General features: G+C 39.2%; 1 long non-coding RNA gene across 1 annotated transcript; it reads left to right on the top strand.

Moving 5' to 3' along the window:
- The first annotated feature begins 325 nt into the window (after nucleotides 1–325).
- LOC309337752 lies at nucleotides 326–9,334 on the top strand. The gene is made up of 3 exons (XR_014154533.1): nucleotides 326–415; nucleotides 3,457–3,639; nucleotides 8,824–9,334. It is a non-coding gene; the product is annotated as an uncharacterized lncRNA (long non-coding RNA).
- The last annotated feature ends 397 nt before the right edge of the window (nucleotides 9,335–9,731 follow it).

Here is a 9,731-nt window from a genome sequence, read left to right as displayed (position 1 = left end):
AATGGTGTGTACTTCGTTAAACACCCACTCACAAAACATTACAGTTATCTGAAGCTGATCTAATGCCACCTCTATATCACTCTAATGTCAAGCATTATTCAACAGTCACTTCTTTGCATTCCTAGATGGTAAAATAGCACTTTTTAAATACTTTAAAGAAAACATGTTGCTTCACAACTACTGCCACTGTACAGCCAATGCCTTAGGACAACCATTTTTGCAACTTATACTACAATCCAAAAAGCTAGGAAAGTCGTCTTATACTGAGTCAGACCACTGGTCCAAGTAGCTGAGTATTGTGGTTAACCTATTTTTTTTTCAGGTAGGGAGTATTCCCACAGCCTCCTCAAGATTGAATCTGGGACTTCTTGCATGCAAAGCAGATGATCCACCACTGAGCCATAACTCTTTCCCAGTAAGTTCATACTAGTTCACAGGCTAAGGCTGAATCATCTCAGTACAGTAGTACCTCGGGTTACAGATGCTTCTGGTTACAGACTCCGCTAACCCAGAAATAGTACCTCAGGTTAAGAACTTTGCTTCAGGATGAGAACAGAAATCGTGCTCCGGCGGCGCGGCTAAAGTGGTGCTTCAGGTTAAGAACAGTTTCAGGTTAAGAACAGACCTCCAGAACGAATTAAGTTCTTAACCCGAGGTACCACTGTACTGTTGGAAAATGTAGCTGTTTTCCTCATGCCTCTACCAGGCCTGTATTGAAGCATCAGTAGGCATTGCTATACCAAAATTTGCTTATACTGTACCATAGTGTACAGATATCTAGTGAGAATCCTGTATTAACCGTGGACAATGAGTACATTATGCATAGAGATGTAAGAAGGCAGTGACTTTTTTCCAACTTGTTTTCATCATAATCAGAGATGTTCCCGTTCTTCTGAATTTCAGTTTTTACTGTAATTTCTGTTTCCTTTTCAATTTTCAGCAGAATTCTTCAACCTATCATTATAAATTGATTTTACAAATATATTCCCAAAACTTAATTGCTCATAATTTTCCTTTTGGGCAATTTTTTTGTGCTTTGATGTACACAATCTCTTCTGAAAAGCTTTTAAAAATGCTGATCATTAGGTAATCAATGCAGCCACCTGAGCATTATGATTTACATACACAATTTGATACCTTTCTGCAAATAATAAAATGCTGCACATGAAAATGAGCAATAACAAACTATTTAACTGATAGTTAAATCATTACTCATAAGGAAAACCTGGCAGCATATTTAAAAGGCTACTGCAAAATTTTAATTACTGTACAGTAGATCTACCTATCTACTGATGGACTAAGATAGAAGCAGACAGAAACCAAATCATTCATAGCTTGGGGTGGATGGCGGAATGACAGAATCCTTCATTTATAGTGGTGGTAGCTCTAACAAGATGTAAGATTGATTGATTCAGTTGTGAGGTTCATATAGTCATTTTTCTCTCTAAGCCAAGGCTAGGGATATTTGAGAACATCTTCAGTAAGCAGCAGATGGGACAGCTTAATAAGGATTTTCAGCTATTTAGAAATGAGAGGACATAATGTAAATATTTATTTTTAGTTTTTCTTTTCTAATGGAATGAGTTCCACAGTGAATAGGCAAGGCAGCTAATGTCTTTGGTCACCTAGGTTTCATTTTCTGCTGCACATTCAGTCCATATAGTCTAAGCTCCTAGAGTTCTTTCAGACTGACAAGAGACACTTTGGTTGAGGGGATCCCTCCCCTTCTTCTACATTGCTGTGCACTGAATTTCTGTACCACTGTTTTGCTATTCTGATGTTGGTTGTGTGTGTTTTTTTTTTTTGTGGGGATTTTTTTTGTTGATTCTATTGTAAATTGTATTCATTTTAATTGCTATAAATTTTTGTCTGTATGCACTGCACAAATTCTGCCCGTGAAGTTCCCTAAGGAATATGCATTCCTCAGTTTTGGACTGTTAGAATTTGTGTCCTATTTAAATATCTACTGGGTATGTTTAAATTGCATAGAAAGAAGATGTATCACAAAAGAAGATGCAATTTTCTTCTGCAACAGTTTAAAAGAGAGAGGCATAAATACCTTCCATTTAACTAATAGAACATGAAGTTTCTCAAATGGTTTTCTTACTTTTTTAATGGCTTGTTTTCTATAGATAGCTGGTTGAGGATACACTGTCAAAAATGAGATGCTTCAATGCTGCCAAATATTATAAATATTCATATTTATGAATGAAAAATGTCTGTCAGTTACTATAAGTTTATGTAATGATTGGCTGAGATCCAGCAGTTAATATGCACACATTGAGACTTCCTCTTCCCTGAGCACAGTAACTCTGTGTATGCAGAGCAGGATATTCCTAAAGGCACATGAAACATTCCCTTATTAAACAGAAACAAAAGAAAGGCCCCTGTACATGCAAAGCTTTGAATTACCCCCATCGTTCAACACCATCTTCAGTAAGTGAAGGAATTTTCTTCTAAGCAATTTTCTTCTACCATGGAAAATGAACAGTACTGCACAGCTAGTTTCGATGGTGGCCTTTGGTGGGTTCTCCCTTGGGTGAAATGAAAGGCTAGTCACAGCATGAAATAGGATTTTCACTCACGAGCAGTTCAGAGCTTTCCCCCCAGTCTTTTCATGGTACTTTCCTCAGAACTGGTGTCAAATAATTGACCTTTCCCACAACATATGCCAGGTAATATTTTCATCTATGTGAGCACTTATTGAATTCCAAACAACTTCCCAGTCTCCTCTGCTTACACAGTCTACTCCAGATGCTTCCTTATTTTACTAGTCGACTATTCTATGCATGGACTCTACTTCTTCATTATATAGCTTAACCTTGTGCTCATCGGAGACTCATTAGGCAGTAATAGAGAAACCGAATCCCCACATCCAACCTACATCCGGAGCCAGATACTCAAAGGCTAGGTGTTTGCAAAAGATGGACTTCCATTTTCAGTTGCATTAACAGGCACAAACAATGGATTCCACCTATCTGAGACTGAGCCAGTTCTGTCTACACTCCATTTCCTTCATTACTGTTAATGGCTCACTTTGTTTAAAAGATGTAACCATAAGATAATATCTTATTGCTTTTATGAGCACATTTTGGTCAGCCACAGTTCAATGTCTTGTTTTTACTCTCAAAGCTACATACTCATTCTCCAAGTATGCAGCATTTTCCATACATCATTGGGAGTGGGGGGTTGACAGTTCAACAAAAAAAAGTCCACCACAAATGCTGTAATCCCTTATTACATCACAGATGGTGGCATATGAATGCAACATTGATGTATATGTATAATGCAAGAAAAAAATAAGACACATGATTCCTGATCCAGAGCCCTGCATACACTCCTCCACACATACACACAGAAGCCCTAGTACACCACACCTCTCCTCTCATCGTGTTCTAACATTGGAGAAGAAATCCAGGTTTGTTTTGTACTAGACTCATTGTGTCTCCAAGCCAGAGCCAGGAGGTGACAAGGAGAAAAAGGAGAGAGAAGCTTTTCGAGCCCATGATCATCCCAAAGGTCATAAACCACAGTTTGTGAAGCTGCGAATGAACATCTAAACCACACCAGAGTTTATCCAGCCATGAGGACATTTTCTTTCCTCCTAACTACTCAACTGAGCTGAATTACTGCAGGCAGGTAAGCTCTGGGAAAGGAAGCAGATGTCATAACATTGCAGCGGATCATGTTCCCCCTTCCAGGAAGACTGAGAAAATAAATCTGTTTATTGGCTGTTGAAAGTTCAGCTATCTTCTACTCAAAACACAAATACGCATAACACCACAGAAGAGGCAAGGACATTTCAAGATAAACAGAGTTAAGAGCTCAGCAGTGTTTCATATTCAAGGCTACAAGAGCAAAGCAGATGAGTGCGAGGCCTCCATTCAAAATGAATGGATAAATATATGCGAGTAGGTCTCTCAGCATGGGTTTTTTTTAAAAGCCTAACACAGAATTTTTTGTATGATTCAAGGGCAGCAAATATAAGCTAAAGCAACAAATGAAGGGCTAAAATAAATTAGAATATTAATTCTATGGGAAATGGTATCATTCTCCTTAGAGTTGAGGATATATTCTTTGTCTGTGGTTACTCAGTTCCATATGCTTGCATGGGAGAGAATTTCCTCAAGCTAATTTTTATTTCACTTCTCTCCCCTCCCCCCCCCCTCCAGTGGTGCTGGCAACAATCACTGAATATGGTTTGGTGTATATTTTTATATCTAGCTCGTCAGCAAATATAACCCAGTAACCACTTCTGAAATTGATGGAGTTCTGCTTATATACATCCCAACAGCAGAATAATTGGCCTATAGTTCCTCCTCTCTTCAGCTTTATGTTTGACAATATATAACACTGCCATGACAGCAAACTTTTTAAAGCAGAGTAATCCACATATCTGAAACATAGTAAAAGTTTACATCCTACACTCAAGGGAAATGTAGGACAACCAAAAAAGGACATGCATTCATAAGGGCAAAGCTGAAAAACAGAATATCACATACAATATGAAAAGGATAAAGCATTCACAAGCATTTCAGAGAAATCACATATATTAGAAAAAAATAAATACAAATTCCTTCAGGACAAGAAAGAAGAAACAAAGGGGCATTTTTTATTATCCTTTATTATATCACAAAAAGGGACATGTATCCCACTCCCTTTCCTGGGTCTCTTAAGCTTTTAAGTCCCTCCCTCCTGGAGTATCTGTTTTGACCTTCTTCAGATGCAAATACTGTCTTGGCCTGACCATTGTTGCAAGCTATTATGCTAATATTCTGCTATCCAGATCTTATTTGAAGGCATATAGCTTAAGACAAAGCATGGTGGCATCTTGAAAAAGGATAGCAAGTGGAGAGAGAACAGAAGAAAGTTTCCTAGATAAAGGGAGGAGGAGAAAGTCATTAAGAGTTCATGCTGGTAAAATTGCAGGTTCAGATTGGTGGAGAAAGGCAAAAGACAGACTTATCAGAATTTGTCATCACGGCGTTTTACTGAAATTAAGAGAACTTGAAAATCAAAGGAGCCAATTTTAGAGAGAATAATTTCAGAGGGTAACTTCCTTGTTTTGCAGTGCAAGAGCAGATGCTATAGTGTCAGAGGGTGAATGAGGCAAGGCAAGGAAGGGGTCAAAGAACACTTTTCAGCCACTACAAAGGGGCACTTCTGTGCATATTGTACCTCATTCGGAAACTAGCCTATGAATCAAACCAATGGGCTTTTGGTATGTTAACCGTTGTTCTTTAAGAAAGCTTAGAAATATGTTTAAAGAAACTGTCAAATAATTGCCTGCGCATGATTGATGCATTTTATTTCAAGAAAATGCAAGAAAATAATATGAAAGCCTCAGGGGACAGTGTCTTTTGGCATATGCTCTTCTTGCACATTTTTTAAAAATGTGGTGGTACACACCATCTTGAGGAGTAAGAAAACCGCTAAGACTAATCGAAACTGTCAGAAATGTGGCACTTCCATTTAAATCATGGAATTTACATTTTGCTGCGTTATTACTGCATGATCCTAAGGATATCCCACTGAGTTCAATGGGGCTTACTATTCAGTATGCGTGCTTAGGATTGTGGCTCTTGAACAGATTGACTTGCAAAACAACTAATACGCCATCACATTTCCACACAACTAATACGCCATCACATTTCCACACAGCACCTTATTAATCACAAAACTTGAAGGTTTCCATTGGGATTTTTTTTAAAAAAAGCAGGTGTCAGTTTTCTTACCTTGGTGGCAGTATGATATAGCAAGCCAAACGTGGTTGTTTTTACATCCCCTGGAATGAGATCAGGGGGGGAGGGGAATGCAAATATCTGTCTGCATGTAATAAAACCTACTAGTGAACTAGTGCACCGTGAGAACAATAAGAAGAGGACAAATAGGGGGTGGGGGTGAGGAGAAGGACCACCTTCACACTTTAAAGCAAAGAGTTATGAACTGAGAGGAGCAGATGAATTGGAGAACGCAGGGAGTTACGAACAGACACCTGCAATTTGACTCGTCCCCCCACCACCACCTCACAAAGCCATAATGAATGTGAATACAGCATAGCTGTCAACTTTTTTTCTTTTCTTGCGAGGAATCCTATTCAGAATAAGGGAATTTCCCTTAAAAAAGGGAAAACGTTGACAGCTATGGAATACAGCTCAGGACCACAATACCTCAAGGATCCTGCCTGAACAACGTAAGAGAACTGCAGTGATTTGAAAGCAAACTTGAGAAATTTCACTGCTTACTCCATTGTTCCAGGTAGACTTGTCAACTTTTGTTAAGGCCTCTGCAGTTGCGCCTTTGACAGCCATTTAATGTTCAGCAATTATCAGATAATAATGTTATCTGCAAATCCATCTGTAGTTTGAGTCCTAGGAATACCCCAAACTAGTCTGTTTAATGATCAGTTGGCAGCCCAAAATCAAGGCACAGCCAAAGTTCTCTGCTTCAAATCTCCCCATGGCTTGACAATTTTATATTGTCACACCTGCTTTGCATGTGAAAGATCCCTGGTTTATCTCTTGGTAGGCTGGGAATACTCCCCCCCCCCCACACACACACCTGAAACACTGGAGAGCCTCTTCCAGTTAGTGTGGACAGTACTGAAGTAGATGGATGAGCAGTCTGAATCAGTATAAAGCAGCTTCCCATTTTGACTATTTGGCAATGAGGCAGCTGCCTAAGGCAGCTGAATTTGAATGTCACCAAAGTGCAGGCAGCAAATGGTTAGTTACTGAATTTATTATTCCTATAATGTTACTGTCAGGAAGAGGAAAGTAGGGATTTTCTACCTCAGGGGCCAAAATAACTTGCCTGGCCTTTGGTACTATGCATCATAATTGGGACGGGAGTCCCAATTTGCTCTTCACTTCAGGCAGCAACACGTTTTCATCAGGCTCTGTGGAAAAGCTTCACTTGATATATTTTTGCCTGTTTTGAAGTCCACACTGTCTTATACAAATTAGACCATTGGTCCATCTAGCCCAGTAATGTCTACATTGATGTTTCAGACAGAGCAGATATCCAGCCCTATCTGGAGATGCTCACAATTGAACCTGGCACCTTCTGCATGCAAAGGAGATGCTCTCATCACTGAGCTATGGCCCTTCCCTAAGCTCTACTTTCAGTGCTCTCCCATGTGCTGGCTCTGCTTCAGACCTAACTTCAAGCATTTCATGTGGGTTAAAAAAGCGACATTCGTCTTCAGGTCCTATGCTCAGTGTCTCCAGGTGTGGTGTCTACTTCTTTTGGTTCTCCAGACTTAACATTCACTTCTCCAGATATTTGCAGCAATCTCCTAAAATCAAATCCTCACAATAGTTGATCAGCATTTTAATGTAAATCTCTCCCAATCAATACTTTTTTATATGCAGTTCTGACTAATGTACAGATATTTGCAAGCAATTTTTCCTAATGTCCCGCATTTTTAAAGGCTATTTTCACTGATATATGTATTTTTATGCACACTTTCCACTAAAATAAGCTTTTTTTTTTTTTTTTCAAACATTGGTTGGTTGGAGAATTGCATCACATCAGAGAAGTGGAAAAGATTACTGTATTTCAAATTTGTTACAGTCGCTTTTAAATGCAAACTGAATCAAAGACCTCTCCTTTTCTGTAGCTATCATTTTGAATTATTCTGGCTTTCCAAATCCCAGGGGGAGAAAATACATTCTGTAGGTATTCTATTTTATTTATTTATTATTTATTGAATTACTATCCTGCCCTTCATCAAAGGGTCATGGTGCAGTTTACAATATAAAAAACAAAAATATGTAACAAGCTATACATTATTTAAAAGAATCTCTCTCTCTCTCTCTCACACACACACATATATATGAATAGCCAGATTGTAAAAAAATGACAGCTGTCAATTCTACAGTATGTAAGTTATGGAACTTCAGACACCAGTGACTTGAAGCGTTGGGGGGTGGGAGGAGCCATGGGAAATGGGGGCCTAATGTTATATGTCCTGTATCACTAACTGTAGTATTGGGTAGTGGGAATGGGGGTGTCATCCACTGTAAAAAAACACACAACAGCAACAGAATGCTGAGTCTAAAGAAATTAATGTTATTTTGCTTTTCGATTTCCAGCACCATATAGTTAAGGTCAAGGTTAAGTCTGAAGGGGCAGTGAGGGTATACAAGGGGGTGGCACAAGAGAGATTTCCAATGCAAGAATTATAAATTGCTGGCAGAAACTTAAGAGGGAAGAGCACTACTAACAAGAATATCTCAAGTCTGCTTTTAAATCACTGCAATTCTTTAAAGTTGACAGGGCAGGAGGTTATTTATTGTTATTACTCTTATTTATTTCATTCCTGAATTGCTTCCTATGAAGCATCTCAAAGCAATTTCAGAATACAATAAAACACATATAAAACAATGGCACTTATAAAAACAGTTAAAGCATTTGCTTTAAGAGTTTTGAACCATTGCATCTCTAAAAACACAGTTTCACACACCCTCCTCCCTCTCCTCAATAGGAAGAAGATTAAATAAGTGGGAAAGACAAATAAGTCACTGCTTAATCATTTTCATGTCACCAGAATCTTTTTACAGATGAGGATACGCCAAAGAGAAAATGTTCCTCTCCCTCCTTGGTGTAACTCTGACTGTAATGAGATCCTTTCAGTGGCTGGTGGCGTGAAAATGATAATAAATGCAGAATTTCCATGTCCAAAGCAGCAATACACATTAAGGAGGAGGAGGAGGAGGAGGAGGAGAGAAAGGGAAGGTTTGTTGTCCATGTATTCATACTAAAAGGAATTGTTGAAGCCTCAGTCATTGAAGTGACTAGACATTTCTCTCATTTCCACAGGTGCTAATGAACAGAAGGCTGGAATCTCTGCTTCTTGCCAATAAATCTCTTTCAGTTCGGAGAGATGTGAATCACTTTCATACAAGACAACGTAGGCTGGAAAGAAAATGGAAAGAGAAAACGAATTTTGTGATAAAGGTGCAAAAATACTGAACTCTTTCCCCAGAAACTAGAATGTAATGAAACGAAGTCCTATTGAGTATTGGCTTCCTGATACATTAATGAAGCCTGCAGAACATCTTGAGCTGTCATTCAAGGTGAAATTGGAGACATCTAAGTCTGGTGAAACATCTTCTGCGGGAGAAGCCAAATACAAGAAAATATAAGGGGATGGGGTGAAATAACAAGATATTCAAGCAATATTTCAGAAGCTACCTACTAGCCAAGGTGTGTGTATGTCACAGGTACTGTTAGAAACCAGAATCACCATTCTCACCATTGCCAATGTGGCCTTCAAGAAATGCGACAAGGTGAAATTGTGAAAATAATGGGGAAAGAGTGTTCAGAAGTGGGGAAAGAAGAAGAAGAAGAAGAAGAAGAAGAAGAAGAAGAAGAAGAAGAAGAAGAAGAAGAAGAAGAATTTATTTGTACCCCGCCCATCTGGCTGGGTTTCCCCAGCCACTCTGGGCAGCTTCCATAAAAACCAAAAATACACTAAAATATCACAGATTAAAAACTTCCCTGAACAGGGCTGCCTTAAGATGTCTTCTGAATGTCAGGTAGTTATTTATCGCTTTGACATCTGCTGGAAGGGCGTTCCACAGGGCAGGCGCCACTACTGAGAAGGCCCTCTGCCTGGTTCCCTGTGGCTTTGCTTCTCGCAATGAGGGAACCACTAGAAGGCCCTCAGCGCTGGACCTCAGCGTCCGGGCAGAACGATGGGGGTGGAGACACTCCTTCAGGTATAC

This window comes from Podarcis erhardii (genome assembly GCF_964252035.2).
Source record: "Podarcis erhardii genome assembly, chromosome: 1".
Lineage (NCBI taxonomy): Eukaryota > Metazoa > Chordata > Lepidosauria > Squamata > Lacertidae > Podarcis > Podarcis erhardii.
The sequence above is the reverse complement of the archived record's forward strand: the minus strand, read 5'-3'. Positions and strand labels throughout refer to the sequence as shown.